A 14,418-nucleotide genomic window follows, 5' to 3' on the forward strand; every position below is an offset into this window, starting at 1 on the left:
GCAGTTTGAAGGCAGAATTTTCTTGTCTTATAGGGACCTCAGTCTTTTCTCTTAAAGCCTTCAACGGATTAGATGAAGCCCACTCACATCTTGGAGGGTCTTCTGCTTTTCTCAAAGTCTACTGGTTTACATATTAAGCACATCTAAGAAATACCTTCATAATAACATCTGGACTTGTGTTTGATGATGCACCTGGGCACTATGGATCATCCAAGTTGACACAAAATTGACCATCACAATTCCTCAAAGTAGAGCCTGGATCTCCCTTGATTCTGTTCCCAGGGCTGGACACTGTTCTTTGCACAGTGGGTGCCTAGGGTGTGTAGGAGCATGAATGAGTTAAGTTCTAAAGTTCCCAGAATGACCTTGGAGGAAGCAAGGGAAGAGAAAGAACTTTATTCTCAGCCTTAAAGATTGAATGGGAGTCCTTGAAGCCACTGGGCATCAAGGAGGGGTTGTTGTGGGTTAGAGGGGTGAACATGACAGTGACGTGTAGGGATTTTGGCAGATGTGTCACATCAGAGTGACCCTGGCAGGGGTCCATGCCACTGAGATGCTGCAGAGCAAGGACTAGACTGGGCCTGGCTACCGGGAGGTCCAGTCCTTGTGCTATCTCCACACCAATGAGCTGTGTGTCCTTGGCAGGTTGCCTCACCTCTCTGGACTCAGGCCTTGTTTGCACGGGATGGTTATAGACTGGCTGCCTGTAGGCGGGATTCAGCCTTCAATCAGGCTTGTTAATTCAAGTGAGTTTTTTTTTTAATAAAGTTTTTTTTTAAATTTTTGTTTATTTATGATAGTCAGAGAGAGAGAGAGAGAGGCAGAGACACAGGCAGAGGGAGAAGCAGGCTCCATGCACCGGGAGCCCGACGTGGGATCCGATCCCAGGTCTCCAGGATCGCGCCCTGGGCCAAAGGCAGGCGCCAAACCGCTGCGCCACCCAGGGATCCCTTCAAGTGAGTTTTAAAAGTAGTTTGAATACATTGCCAGAATTTAAAAATGGGTAGATTTTAAAGGTAAGAAAGGATTTATAGTTTCTCTGAAAAACTGGGAAGGGTTAACAATTCCGGGCCTGACTTTTGCTGGGAACAACCAAGCAGTCAGGGCAGCTGCTGTCTCCTGAGTTGGGCAAAGCTTTTGGGCTCTCCTCCCCAGGCTCCTGTTCTCTTCCTGGTCTCCCCAGCACAGTGGAGTCAGCCTCTGGTCAGCACTGAGCTGGCATGGCTGGTATTCACACTTCCGCACGACCCACACGGCCTCTGCAGGCCTAATGCCAATACCTCCCCTTGACGGGCCCCATTGCGTGTCAGGCGTGGAACTGGGCAGTTTATGTGCATCTTGGAGGCAACATTCCAAGACTCTTAGTGAAAATACTGCTCAGGCTCAGTATGGAGCAAGCACAGGGTGGGGCTGGCACGGGGCGGGGAGGGAGTAACTGACTAGAGGGACAACATTCTCTGGCTAATTGGGTGGCTCACAGTTGGGGGACAACCCTAAAATAATTTTCTCTCATCCTCTGACTGCCTCGAGAGTTGTAACATAACAAGCTTTCTATTTTATTATTTCATTTTAATTTATTTTATTTGCAGATTTTATTTATTTATTGAAAGAGGGAGAGAGAGTAAGTGCAAGCAGAGGAAGGGGCAGAGGCAGAGGAGAATCCCAAGCAGGCTCAGTGCTCAGTGGAGAGCCCGATGCGGGGCTCAGAAGCCTAGGACCCTGAGATCATGACCTGAGCTGAAATCAAGAGTCAGATGCTCAATCAATTGAGTCACCCAGGTGTCCCATATACATGCTTTTTAAACACACATCTAGACACCTTTCTTAAAAGAGTTTGGGGGAAATTTTCATTTATTTCCCCAAATCATTCAAATGCTCAGGCTGGGGAATTTGCATAGACACTTAGTCATAACCATCCCCTTAAACAATGATGCCCCGGATGTGACCTGATTACCTGCTGCAGGTGACCTTTTTGAGCCCTCTCACTCAGAGGTCTATGATTATTCAGCAGGAAGCAAATTTCCAAACCGTGTTTCCTAGGATTCTTTTGATGATAAGAGGCAGAAACTCAATTTTAAAGAGAGAGGCACAAAGGAAAATGTACTGGAGGGAGTTTTGCTTATATTCTGTGGTAAGTACTTTGGGAGACACGGGATTATAATATAAAGTCCTTGATCTCAAGAAGCGTGGGCTCCTTCCCAAGGGCAAGGGGTGCCCATAAGAAAAGTAATTACATTCATGGGGATTAAGGAGTGCACCTGTCATGATGAGCACCGGGTGTTATACGGAAGTGTCAAATCACTATATTGTACACCTGAAACTCATATAACCCATATGTTAACTATATTGGAATTGAAATAAAATTAAAAAAAATAATTACATTTGATTTCTGCGCAGAAAGCACAGGATTTGGAGCCAGGGAGGCTGTGACTTTGTCTGTTGTGCACTAGCTTAGCGAGTAGTATGAAGTCTCAGTTTCCTCATCTTTAAAGTGGGGACACCTTCCTTCCTCGCAGAATTGTTTTGAGAATTAGCACAATGTACGTAAAATACTTACCATGCTCCTGGCACACGATACAGGTTTAAAAAAATGGCTGATGCGGTTGTTATTACTCTAATAACGAGTATGTGTTCTGGTGGTTCTGAGGTCCTCACCATCTAGGAGTCTGGAGAAGCTTCTGAAAGACTTCAGCTGGGCCTCGGAGGGCAGGGAGGACGTGGGTGGGCTGTGGGCGGGGTGGAATCATCTCAGGGAGGGCACAGCGTGTGCATGGGGTGCAGGGAGAAGCGAGCACAGAGTGTTCAGGGGACAGGGCAGACTGGCCTGGCTGGACAGGAGGGTTCACCCAGGGGCAACTGGTTAGAACAACACTCAGCCCTTGTGACAGCTGGTTAGAATTGCCCTGTAATCCTTTCTGAAATGTCTGCCACTTTGCCAAGTGGAAATTGGCATCCTTTGCTCTGGCTGGGGACTCTTTTCTCCCCCGTCTGCCTACATGTAGGCTTGGGCAGTGGGGCCAATAAATCGTCCTCAGTCTCTGCCAAGTATCCAATTAAGAGATTGCATACCTGGCATTTCTGTGCAGCTCGCCGACCTCAGGAGCCCGTCCCGGGAGGAGGTCAGCCAGGCTCAAGCAGGGCGATGTTCAGTGAGCGTGGAGCTGGGGACCCCCTGACCCGGGATGGCTGTGCCCCAGCCTTCTCTCCGCTTCTGTGTGGACATAAGGGGCTGGACTACCAGAGTAGGATTCAGTCACTTTGGTACCCAGAATATTTTTTGGGGAAGAGCCCAGAGAAGCCCTGCAATGCCTGCCCATGTCACGTCCAGCTGTCCCTGCAGGGAACGCTGGGGCACTTTCCCGACAGACAGGTTGCAGCTTCTGGGTGCAACCCTCCAGTGCAAAGGTTCACCCCTTCCACATCTGCCTGAACTTCTGCTGAAGGCTTCAGCAATTTGCAGACCTTATATTGAATCAATTGTGCGCCAACATTTCTTGTTTCCTTGCACTGATTTTTGTTTCATTCATATCGCTTAGTTGCAATGAGGGATAACAGTATCTTAATAACCCATAAAACAGCTAAAAAACCAGGAGGACTGGGTGACTCAGTGGTTGAGCATCTGCCTTCGGCTCAGGGTGTGATCACGGGGTCCTGAGATAGAGTCCTGCATCGGGCTCCCCGCAGGGAGCCTGCTTCTCCCTCTGCCTACGTCTCTGCCTCTTTTCTGTGTTTCTCATGAATAAATAAGTAAAATCTTAAAAAGACTTAAAAACTCAGAGAAGGGGAGGCAAAGGCGAGAGTCTGGCAGAGAACAGAGCCAAGGCTCTGCCTCAGGGCTCCAAACTGGACACTTGTTTTCAGGGGTCTTTTGGAGGCAAGGCCGGAGGGGTAAGACCACTCAGGTTTTGGGACAGGCTTGCTGGAGATGGCTTTCTTTCTTTCTTTCTTTCTTTCTTTCTTTCTTTCTTTCTTTCTTTCTTTCTTTCTTTCTTCTTTCTTGAATGTAAATAAAATAAAATTTTAAAAAAAGGAAAAGAAACTTTCCATTTTTGGGCTGCTCCTGGGGCTGTTCAGCAGTTGTCCCAGGGCTCCCTGGAGCCTCACAATCATAGCCTCAGGAGAGATGAGTGACAAAGAGCACTGGCAGGAAAGGTCCTGTGTAACAGGAATCAGGAAAGGCCTGGACAGACAGAGAGAAGCATGAGACCTGGAATTGGAGTTGATGAGGGTGGGAAATCAGTCAGTGCCCCTGGATGGGCTGGAAGCTGGAGATGGTTTTTCCTGTTACACCCCCATAACAACCACCCTATTGATATTCTCACTCTAGAACCAAAGCACGAGTGACTCCTGGTCACCTGTGACAGCTCTTCTTTCCTTCCATGGACTGAAAAACAGTCCCTGTCTGCAGGGGGATCACAAAGTAGTGGGGAAGAGAGCTCTAGAAAAAGAAGTCTGCTAAGGACTAGGCCCTGGGACTGGGGTCTGTCCTGCCCCTTGCCCCCACTTCTGCTGTCTCCTGTACTTTGCAGGCAAGATCAGTGGTTGTCTTCATGTCTCCCACCGCTAGCAGCTGTCAGCGGTGCTTTACTGAGTCATCACCATGCAGAGTGCTGTTCTAAGTGTTTTTCATAGATTCTTTCTGTCAAGGGCCCACTGGGGAAAGGACTGCTCTTCTCCTTCCTTGGTGACTGAGGAGAGAGCTGAGAAGTGACCTGCCTCAAGCACATGGCTAGGAAGTGGGAATCCCAGCACCCTTGCCCCAACCACCCCCTTGCTGCACAAATTCCTTGCTCCTGGTGCCCAATAGATGACGCCAAATCGGGTCTCCCCCAACAAGTGAGGGTTTGATTGGAAGGAAGGTTTATTCAGAAGGAGATGGGATGAGAAGAATAGATAAAATATGGGGGTACGTTGGGAAAAGCCTTACAGTTCGTTGGCTTCCTTTTGGATTCGAGTCTGCAGGTGTCAGGGAAGCAATTGGCATGTTTGAAAAAAGCGGTGGTATTGGATTTGTATTTAAGGGCTCCGTTTCCTGAAGTGCTGGAAAAATCAATCGCATGGAGGAGGGAGGAGGCAGAGAGGTCCCTGGGAGGCTGCTCAGGTGTTCCAGGTAAGCAGGGCAGGTACAAGGAGGGCAAATAAACTATTGGGCACGGCTCGCCTTCCAGGCACGGTGCTAAGCATGTTCCTAAAAATTGCATTTGATCTTTGCAACAATTGTGTGTAGGGATGACTGTCCCTATGATTACCCGGAGAGCCTCCAAGTGAGGTGCCTGGCCAGCAGCAGCAGCAACCCTCGGGATGTGTTTAGAAATTCATTCATTTGGGGAATATAAAAAATAGTGAAAGGGAATAAAGGGGAAAGGAGAAAAAATGAGTGGGAAATATCAGAAAGGGAGACAGAACATGAGAGACTCCTAACTCTGGGAAATGAACAAGGGGTGGTAGAAAGGGAGGTGGGTGGGGGGATGGGGTGACTGGGTGATGGGCACTGAGGGGGGCACTTGATGGGATGAGCACTGGGTGTTATGCTACATGTTGGCAAATTGAAATCCAATTAAAAAAAAAAAGGAAAAAAAAAGAAAAAAAAAAAAAGAAATGCCAGTTCTCCAGCCCTACCCCAGACTTCCTGCAGGTAGGTTGGTCCCTCCATTTCTGTGTTAACAAACCCTCCAGGTGATGGGTTGGAGTGTGAGAGATTAGATGTCTCCTCTGACTTGAGATTGGGTCACATTGTTCTACCTCCTTCCCCCAGCGCAGGGTTGGTCTCATGCTGTGAAGACATCCGCAGAGTTGCCAGGTTCCCTGGGAGAGTTTCTGGAAAGAATACTTCCATCAGGAATTTATTAAGTGCCATGTGTGTACCCAGTGTCGTGCGAAATGCTTTCAGGCATTCAAAAGCCAGGCTTCCGAGCTTAAAATATTTTACTTATCTATTCATCTCACAAACAGATCTTGAGTACCTGTTATAGGACGGAAACTGTGCTTGGTGTGGGATGCCACTGTGACCAGGACTGAAAAGGCTGCTGCCCTCAGGATCTTAATTCTAGGTGGGGAAGATGGAAAGTAAACGAGTCCATAAATAAGTTAGAAACAGTGATATGATACATACTGGGAAGAAGCTGAAGCAGAGCTCAGTGCAAAATATCTGAGAGAGAGACGTGGAAGTCAGTGGTGGGTGTCTCTCCAAGGAAGAAAGCTGAGCTATATCTCATCTAGAAGCTGGGCATGCAAAGCTCTGCGGAGGGCATTCTAGACAAAGGGAGGAGGTCAGTGCCAAGTGCCCATGGTGGGTGAGAGCTTGGTGAGCTCGAGGGCGCAGGAGCTTGGTGGCTGAGTGGTGTGAGCGAGGTTTGTGGGAGTCGGGGTGGGGAGGCAGTGTGGACCACCTCCGCAGGTGGGCTCAGGTGTTTGGCTGTGAGCCCTCCATTAGTCCTTTGTAGTCTCTATCAGGTACACATAGGGCTGAGGGGTGATCCCCGGGCTGGCATCCCCACCTGGAAATCGTGGGCTCTGTGGTTGATCCGGTGATGCAAGGGGCCCGTGGATACCTTCAAGCCAAGCTTAGCCTCCAGGAAACCCATTTTTGTGTCTCTTTGTCTCTCTCTCTCAAGGAGGATAATCAAGGGAAACACTTCCTTCTGGAAGAGGATGCTGGAGGCCCAGTGAAGTCTTTACAAGAATTGCACACTCAGAAACTCTAGTGCTAGAGATGCATGCATGCCAGAAACTCTAGTGCCTGCACCCAGCAAGTCCACACTTTACAGATGAAATTGGGGCCAAGGAAGAAGAAGGGGTTCAGCACGATGATGGGACCTGGCTGGGTTCCAGGCGGCAGGTGCTCTGCAGTGGGGGATCAGTCTCATTGTGTCCCCAGTAAAGACTCCAGTGCTAGCCAGCTGCAGTACCTTCCTGTGCTGTAGCCCCGTGGCGGGGGGGGGGGGGGGGGGGCCCTGGGAGTGCCTCCGTTTTAGCAATCCCGATCTCTGCTTGTTCCCCAGCTCTGCCCCATAGGTGCTTCTGCAGGTGTGGTCCTGGGATTTCTCAGTGTCCTTTTTTCCTTTCCAGATCTCCCACACCCGGTCAGTGATTCTTTGTGGTGTCAACTTCTCTCTGTTAAAGTAACTAGGAGAGCTCCTGTCTCCCAAGGGGACTCTCATGGACACACAACTTCTTAATTTCAAGGATAGTCTCTCTCTTTTTGCATCCTTTCCCCACTCTGGTCCTCCTTTGCATCTTGTAGAGCAGGGTTTGTTAATGGTGTCAGAGAAACTGAGGTCCAGGCAGCTCAGGCCGTGTCTCCAGGGTCCCTCAAGTAGGTGGCAGAGCCAACACTGGACTCACTGTCCCCTGCCCATCCTTCCGAAGCCTGGCTGCTTTTCCTGGCTACAAGGGAAAATTCCAGGATGCTCACCTTGACCCGTAAAGTCAAGGCAATCATGTACTCTGTCACAAACGTAAAAATCTTTGCTTTAAGGAGTGTATTCCTTGGAAATACGAAGGAAGCATTAGCATTGTTAGTGAGTCCCCATGATAAGTTCCAAAAGGAAGAAGGAATCTCAGTAAAATAGGATTATTACATGAGGTTTATAGTTCTAAAGGGAACTTGCTTTAAAACGATGTCTTTTCTTATTTACTTCTTGTTCTTCCCCATATGACATGTAGTGGGCTGCATGTTTTACAGCAAGTATTTTAGTTGTGCATTTTCCTACACGTCTTGCATTTATAAGAATTTTGAAGTGCATAAAGAAAAAGGGAATACACGCGTTAGTATCAGGGAATAAGCGTTCTCCTTGCCTGAGAGAATTCTGTTGGAATAATTATGATCTTTACATGGGTTCACGTGGATTACATTAAAAAACAGAATAAAAAAAAAAACAGAATAATGTGGCCAACACTTATATGATATTTGCAAGGTCCCAGGCTCTGCTCTAAGTGCTTTATTACATTAGCTTTTACAGTTCCCACCATGACCCTACGATAATATGGTTATCTCCTTTTCATTGATGTCATTAAGGCACAGGGAGGTTAAGTACTTGGCCAGGATCACACAGTATTAGAGCTGGGACTTGAACCCATGATACCTGGTTCCAGAATTCTTGCTTTTATCAAGTACATTGACCCTATTTCTTAAAGTTTTGTGTTTTTTTTGTTTTTTGTTGTTTTTTTTTAGAGAGCGGGAGAGAAAGGTAGAAAAGAGGGGCAGAGTGAGAGTGGAAGAGAGAATCTTAAACAGGCCCTATACCCAGTGCAGAGCTCGATGTAGGGCTCGATCTCACGACCCTGACATCATGACCTGATGGCTCAAGAGTCAGATGCTCAACCAACCGAACCATCCAGACACCCCCACTGACCCTATTTCTAAGCTCACTTCTTTTTTTGAATCTGCAGCTGCCAGCATAGGCAGGTTGTGACTGATCTCTGAAAACTGAGAAGAAGAAAGGCTGATCCAAGGTTGTAGATTATGCAGTGCTGGTGGTGCAATGTTACTTTGACCAAGTGCTGCCTGCGTTGGCCCAACCCCCTGTGGTGCTTGGAGAATGTGATAGATGGAGTATGCTAATGGCTCCAGTGTTCATGCCTCTCTGGGCCTCATCTTAGAATTATGCCTATCACACGTGTTTTGGCCAAGGGGACAATAGCAAACTTAACACAGGCAGAAACTTACAGGTGTGCTTGCATGTGTCCACTGGGCCCTTGGCAATACTCTGAGGCCATGCCTGGGCTAATCAGCTGCAGGGAAGTGAGAGACACGTGAAGAGCTGAGTCATCCCAGCTTTGAAAGCTCAGACCAATTTAGAGCCAGTCCAATTCCAAACATGTGAAAGAGCTTAGCCAAAATCCATAGAGTTGCCTATCCAGTTTTCAGTGGAATGTAGCTGCATGAGTGAGCTGTCAAGACTAGAAATGTAAATTCACGAGCAGTAATAAATGGTTGTTGTTTTAAGCTGCTGAGTTTAGGTGATTTGGTATATAGCACTGTAGAGTCAATTGATAAACGGAGTTACCATTTATTGCCCACCTGCTCTTTGCCAGGTGCCATGTTGGTTTTTCCATGTCTGTTTTCTCACTTAATCCTCAAAACAGCTCTGCTGGAGAGTGAGGGTCTAGTCAGTATTTCCATTATTGATGTGCACTAAGGATATCAAGATTATGATTACTAATGGCTACCAAGATGCTCAACATCACTAATCATTAGGGGAGTACATATCAAAACCATAATGAGATACCACCTCATACCCAGTAGGGTGGTTACTATCAAAAAAAAAAAAAAAAAAACAGCAAATGACAAGTGTTGGCAGGAAGTTGAAGAATTAGAACCCTTTGCACTGTTGGTGGGAATATGAAATTGTGCAGCTGTTACATGAAACAGTGTGACGATTCCTCAAAGAATTAAACATAGAATTACCACGTGATCCAGCAATTCCGCTTCTGAGTATGTACCAAGAAGAATTGAAAGCAGGGTCTCTTTTACAGTAAGTAGCCAAAAGGTGGGAACATCCCAAGTGTTCATGGATGGATGAACAGATAAACAAAGTGAGGTATATACATACAACGGGTATTCAGTCTTAAAAAAGAAGAAAATCCTGACACAAGCTAAATTCTGGTTATATGGACTCAAGTATCCTGATGCATGCTACACTCTGGATGAACTTTGAGGACATTTTGCTTTGTGAAACAAACCAGCCACAAAAGGACAAATACCGTATGATTCCACCTCTATGAAGTCTCTAGATGGTCGAGTTCACAGAGACAGAATGCAGCATGGTGGTTGCCAGTGGTAGGGGGAGGAGGGAATGAGGAATTATTATTTAATGGAGGCAGAGTTTCAGTTTTGCAAGATGAAGAGTTCTGGAGATGATGGCGATGGTTGCACAACAATGTGAATGTATTTAATACCACTGGACTGTGCACTTAAAAACGGTTAAGATGGTAAATTTTATGTTATGTGTGTTTTACCACAAGTAAAAAAAAGATTATGATTACTGCCTCATCTGCTTGGAATGCAAATCCTGTAAAATCCTACTATTCTTTTTTTTTTTAAACATTTATTTGCTTGAGAGAGAGAGAGAGAGAGAGAGAGAGAGGCAGAGAATCCCAAGCAGACTCCCTGCTGAGCGTGGAGCCTGACTTAGGGCTCAATCCTACCATCCTGAGATCATGACTAGAGCCGAAACCAGGAGTCGGATGCTAACCCAACTGAACCACCCAGGTACCCCAAAATCTTACTATTCTGTAAGCCGCTTCCTGTAAGGAGCCATCCTTTCCAGTGTTTTTTGTTTTTCTTTTGTTTGTACTGCAGTTTATCTTTGGTGACCTTTTATTTAAGGACAAGGATGTATGGAAGCCACAACATCCCTCAGCTCACGGGCTCTGCTGGGGACTCTGCGTTCACATCTGGTCTCCACCAGTGGTGTGCTGCAGCCGTTGTGGTCTTGGCAACTTATGGAACCTCCATGAGCTGCAGTTCCTTCATTTGCAAAATCAAGATAATAATAGTACCTGCCTCCTGGTGCTGTTGGGAAGATTGAGTGATGGGACAGAGGAAAGTGTGAGGCATGGAGCCTGGCAAGAAGGAATCACCCAGTAAATGTCAGCTGTTGTTGGTACTTGATAAAAGACAACACCTACCGGGTGATCTTGAAAAAACATAATAGATACTCATCGTTATGCAGAACATAAAGAACATAATTAAGAATCTTGGCAACCGAAAAACATAGCATATGGTTTCATACCTATTGTGTGATCATAAGAACAAACGACTTGTTCTTTTCCTTTGGGTGAGTATTCAGAATTAAGGGAAAATTGCCCACAATCAGAGTCTGGGCATGATAAAAATGGGTCACAGTACAACGCCTTCCACAGTCAAATGATTCAATTAGTGTTGGAACGACCGTGTCACAGCCCTGGATCCCCTTTCCTGCTCCCCCTAGCTTATAAGCATCTCTCTGTTCTGAAGCCTGTCTTGAGGGTCTTGGTGTGTGATTTCTTGTATCTGTGTTTCACAGGCCTTATCTAGCTCTAAACAGGGTGAACTCTTTGAGGGATGGGACCACATCTGATGTACCCTCCAGATATCACTGTGCTTGACACAAAGAAGGCTCTCAGGGGACCCACAGGAATGAACCATGATGTTGTGAGTACCTGGGGGACATAGAATTTCCCTAAGAACTTGGAGATAAGTTTACATTTTGAGAATTCAACTTTAAAGGCCACACGTAATGGATCACAAAAGAGATGCCAAATGGGGCCATTTAAATGTGAAGACCCCTAGGGCATCTAGACCTTAGTATCAGCACCTAAAGAAAAATGTGTCAGTCAGAAGGCAGCATTGGCTGGCCCTGTCAGTGGTGGTTTGATCAGTTTTGGATGAATGGAAAAGGGAATCACAGAAGCACATCTTGCCAGGACCAGCCCAGCATTCATCAGGGAAGGAGTTATACTGGCATTGGGGTCCATTGGTCCAGTCATGCCCATGGTGGACAGGAAGTGAACACCTGGACATAAGCCTGGCACCATGGTGGTTCCAATTTCATGCTCAACAAGCCTGTTGGGTGGGTTTGCTTACAAGGAAATAGTGTATTCATTATATGGTCTCAAGTATTCTTGTTTCCATGTATGGTAGCCACAATAATGGTCCCCCCAAGAGGTCCATGTCCTAATTCCTAGAGCCTGAGAATATATTACATGACAAAGGCAAATTAAGGTTGTAAATAATATTAAGGTTGCTAATCAGCTGACCTTAAAATAGAAGCTGATTAGACTGGAACATCCAGGTGGGCTCCTCGAAATCATAAGGGTCCTTAAACATGGAATCGGGAAGCTGAAGAAAAATGAGGGCAGAGCAATGTGGTGGGAGAAAGATTCAAGCCAGTGCTCCTGGCTTTGCAGGTGGAGGAAGAGGGCAACAAGCCAAGGAATGTAGCAGCCTCCAGAGCTGGAAAGGCAAGGAACCAGATTCTCTTCTAGAGCCTCCAGAAGGAAAGCAACCAGCTGACAGCTCGATTTGAGCCCCGTGACACTCAGGCCAGCCTTCTGGCCTACTGAATTGTAAGATAATAAATCTGCATAGTTTTAAGCCACTAAGTTGGTGGGGATTTGTCACAGCAGCAGTTGGAAACTAATACACCATGGCGGCGATTTTCTCAATGTGAGTGAATAAATTGGCATTTTGATTTATGTTCCAGTTTCAGGGTACGTGGTTGAAACTCTCCATGGGCTGACAAAATCAGATTTCTGACTTTGCAAAGTTAAGCAGACTCTGCCCCCAGAAGGCCTCTCTCCTGAGTATAAGAATATCACAAACCGGGATCCCTGGGTGGCGCAGCGGTTTGGCGCCTGCCTTTGGCCCAGGGCGCGATCCTGGAGACCCGGGATCGAATCCCACGTCGGGCTCCCAGTGCATGGAGCCTGCTTCTCCCTCTGCCTGTGTCTCTGCCTCTCTCTCTCTCTCTATGTGACTATCATAAAAAAATAAAAATAAAAAAGAATATCACAAACCGAGAAGTTCTATGTGCTGAGTGCTTTAGGTGGACTACCTCCAATGCCCTCTCGAGTCCTATGGGCTAGGAGTGGTTATGTCCACTTCACAGACGAGATAACCAGGGCTCCAGTGGAACCGCACAAACTCCAATAACGTGATCCGGATTGAAACCAGGTTCTGGTGTCTAAACGCTCGCACTGTCTCCAGCACTCCTAGCTGTCTCACCACCATGGGGTCCCAGAGAGCGACCTGTGTGGTCATGTTACACGAAGAACAGAGGATGCACAGCGGACTTCCCCATCTTCGTGCTCAGCTGGGGGTTTTACCAAATCCTCTGGAGAAGGCGTTGCCGTGACGCCCGCCCACAGGGTTGACTATAGTGAAATGTTGCCTACGTGCTCTGAAACTGTTAACCATTTTACCAACTGGGTGTGGTCCATTATGCCCTGCGTTCTGTTAGAGTCAATGACTTTGTTGTTGTTATTATATTAAGTATTTCTCAATGGAAGAGCTCCCTTAATTAATTGAAGCCAGGAGTGTTTAACCTGAACCAGGTATGGGGAAGCTGAAGGGAGACAAGGCAATGAACAGATGGTCAGAGAGAGCAGACGAGGAAACTAAAAACCTGAGTAGCAGGGCCGGGCGGGGGCGGGGGGGAGGAGTCTCCTTTTCTTCTACACAACACCCTGGGTGGGCTGCTCACATTTATGAGATCAGCTCCAGCAAATCCACTGGGTTTCCCCTGCTGCCTGCAGGAACCGGATTGATCTGCAGAACAGAGTTGAGACTGGTATTGTGTGACCACGGTCGGCTACACTGGGACCGAAAGACATGGAACATATAGCCACCACTCCCTGGATCCTCCCAACTCATGTGGTCAAAGAGGCAGCTGGCCCCGAGGGTCAGAGGGACTCGCCCAAGATCATGGAACTACAAGGCGGCAGGGGAGGAATTCACACCCAGTTTCCAGGGGGCATGCCCACCCAGCTGTACCCCAGCCTCCTTCCCCTGTACCCCAGCTGTGCCCTTCCAGCTGTGCCCTAGCTTCCTCTGTACCCCAGCTGCACACGTTTCTAGCTGTACCCCAGCTTCTTGATTTCATGGAGTCCTCAGCCCAGTGCCCTGCATATACGACGAGCCCCATATGTGAAGGAAGCTGAAATTTTGTGCACAAGAACCACGGATACCACTCCTTGTCTTCCAGACATTTTGTCGGGTGATTTTCATCGTCTTACTGATTGGGGATGTTCACCTCTGGAAGTCATTTCGATCACTTATGTCCTCGCTCAAGAGGTGGCCTGCAAAGCTTTGCAGCTTTGTTCCAAATTTTCCATTCAAACAACTACACAAGTGGAGAGGCCCCTGATTCCCTCCAAAGCCCAAACTGCTCCTCTGTCTCCTAAAGCAGAGCAAGAAAATGTGTCCTGCGTCACCGCCGGGCTGGCCCAACCAGTGCCGGAACAAACGCGCCGCCTGCTTTTGGGGGCAGATTTCTTGGTTCCATCCTTTCATTTTCCTGCCGGGCCTAAGGAGATTCAAGATTTACTGTTTGTCAGGAGCCTCAGCAGAGGAGGTTTTCCCCATTCATGGTAGGGCCAGCGAGCTGGGTTCAGTCCCAGACACATGACTCTGCCCACCGTGGGCAGGAGGACAGAGGTGGGGCGGGAGCGTCTCACCCCAGGGAGGGCACACTGCCCGGCCTGGTGGCAGGACTCCGGCAGGCGGCACAAAACAGATGCGTGTCCCAGGCTGTGGCTGAGAGGCTGGGGGTGCTGAGGGGGGGCAGGCAGGAAAGACAGGACACATGCCTGTGCGAGCCCTGAGACGCTCTCTGTGGGGGATCTGCACTGTTCCCCGCCAATCCTAGCAAGGCAGTTGCTCTTCCCATTGCACAGGTGAGGCATTGCGGCCCGGAGGAGCCAGGGCACCTGGGC

At 47.8% G+C, this 14,418-nt stretch overlaps 1 protein-coding gene and 1 long non-coding RNA gene across 2 annotated transcripts in view; both read left to right on the plus strand.

Annotated features, from left to right (window-relative positions):
* LOC144283352 (uncharacterized) overlaps positions 1-14,418 on the plus strand; it is a 59,149-nt gene that overhangs the window by 9,508 nt on the left and 35,223 nt on the right. The window lies entirely within an intron of this gene.
* On the plus strand, positions 624-12,180 carry LOC144283353 (uncharacterized). The gene is made up of 6 exons (XR_013351878.1): positions 624-956; positions 5,022-5,110; positions 5,953-6,050; positions 6,615-6,838; positions 11,010-11,137; positions 11,893-12,180. It is a non-coding gene; the product is annotated as an uncharacterized LOC144283353 (long non-coding RNA).

This window comes from Canis aureus, chromosome 14 (assembly GCF_053574225.1).
Source record: "Canis aureus isolate CA01 chromosome 14, VMU_Caureus_v.1.0, whole genome shotgun sequence".
NCBI classification, from domain to species: domain Eukaryota; kingdom Metazoa; phylum Chordata; class Mammalia; order Carnivora; family Canidae; genus Canis; species Canis aureus.